General features: G+C 36.6%; 1 protein-coding gene across 1 annotated transcript in view; it reads right to left on the bottom strand.

The window, feature by feature from the left end:
- Positions 1-1,906, bottom strand: part of LOC5570863 (ATP-binding cassette sub-family G member 4) — an 83,560-nt gene that overhangs the window by 723 nt on the left and 80,931 nt on the right. The window lies entirely within an intron of this gene.

Below are 1,906 nucleotides of genomic sequence, written 5' to 3'. Positions count from 1 at the left end.
CTGGAAAGGGGGAAAAGATGAGATTTAATGTGTTTTCTTCAAGCGATAGTTGTACTATGTGTTGAATTCAATTCAATACTTTTTGTTATGATATAATTGACTTGTTAATCACTGTCAGATGCATACATGATGTGGAATTGTGCCAAACACGCCAACCGAACGGTAAGCTGTTCGATGGAAGCTTCCGAGCAACATCAGTTAGAATCTCACGGAGAATTTGTACAGAAATTTCCGCAGAAGTTCTTATAAAATTTCGGGGAAACTCTTAAAAAATTTCTTGATGACTTATTGTAAGTATTCCTGAAGGTACTCCTGAAAGATTACCTGATATAAATTCCGGAAGAAATTCTAAGAACATTTATTTCGGGATTATCCATGGAGTCAATCCGTAATGTCCATAATGTAAATTTGTAGCCCCCCTTTTCCTTTTTACACTGTTTTATATACTTGCATCATTGCTTGCCACGTTTGAAGAAATATTAATCCCTCTACCGGCAGCTACATAATAAAAATATTCAAACCTTAACAACTTTTTTATTTCTCGATATTTTTGCACCATTCTTTCTCAAGTTCTTAAAAAAACTCTTCTAGTTTTAGAATCTGTGTCAATATTGTTCATTGGTCAACTGAATCCTGAGATATTTCATGAGTATGTTGTATGGTGAGCAAAGGCGCGTCCACGTTCAAAACCATGGGTAGGACAAACGTTGGCAAATATTTTGTGCGCAGTGAAGCCAAGAAAAATTTTTACTCTGGACTGGAAATTGAAAGTTACTATATTTGAGGGACTCAAACGCAAACGCGTGTATGTGACATTTTTGTTGGGTTTTGAGTTGAACTTTCGGAAGATTTTCGTCTTTATATAGTTGGTAGAGAGTGCCAAAAAAATTAGAGATCTCTTGCCAGAAAAAAAAGGAAAAGGTAGAAAAAAAAACATAATAGGAGCCAGAAGATTAGAGTTCGATTTTCATAGCACCAAAGCAGACATTTCTCTAAGATCTCAGACGTTTTATTTTAATTCCTCGTGACAAGTGGACTTCGTGGCAGAGCGGTAAGCGGCATCAGTCGTTTAGGCGTATTGTGTCACGAAGCGTGGGTTCGATTCCCGCTCCAGTCGGAGGAAACTTTTCGTCAAACGAAAAATTCTTCACTGGGCTACTAGGTGTTCCGTGTTGTCCGTTGCCCAATGTTAGTGATTGTTCAGTCTGTGCAGCCTTTGGCTGAAGACGGTGTAAATTGTCTTTTAAAAAAAGACAACAAGTATTACTGTATGTGTTTTTTCATAAGTTTTTTATCAAGAATTTATTCAGGTATTTGTTCAAATGTTCAAATATTACTCCGAGAATTTCTAAAGGAGTTTATTTAGTGATAATTTCCGATTTTTTTTTTTTTAAATATTTAAATTACCTTAAGATTACAACCTGAATTTTTCCAAGAAAAAATTGAATTCTTCCAAATATTGTATCAGAAGATTCCCGTTCTTGAAAAACATCTTCTAAAATTCAATCAAAAACTTTTCCAGAAATTTCTAGGGATTTTTACTTTATGAATTATCTAAGATTTCAACTAAGGATTGAGTGCTTCGTGAAGCCCAAGCAGGACAGTTCGGTTTTGCGTCGTCCGATAGATTTGGCTCACGGTTTCACGCATGTTTTCGTCGCCGGAGATTTTTTTTTCTTTTTTTTTCCTGTTTTGGAGCGTCTTGCTGGGTAGTGCTTCGTGAAGCCCAAGCAGGACAGTTCGGTTTTGCGTCGTCAGGTAGATTTTGCTCACGGTTTCGCGCGTGTTTTTGTCGCCGGAGATTTTTCTTTTTTTTACGCGTATCGTTATTTTATACAACCCGATGACCCTGGAGGGATCGGTTTTGCTTTTTACTGGTTATTGAGCAAAAATATTACTGCACAAT

This window comes from Aedes aegypti, chromosome 2, assembly GCF_002204515.2.
Source record: "Aedes aegypti strain LVP_AGWG chromosome 2, AaegL5.0 Primary Assembly, whole genome shotgun sequence".
Lineage (NCBI taxonomy): Eukaryota > Metazoa > Arthropoda > Insecta > Diptera > Culicidae > Aedes > Aedes aegypti.
Note: the sequence above shows the minus strand (reverse complement) of the source record. Positions and strands in the feature narration are given on the sequence as shown.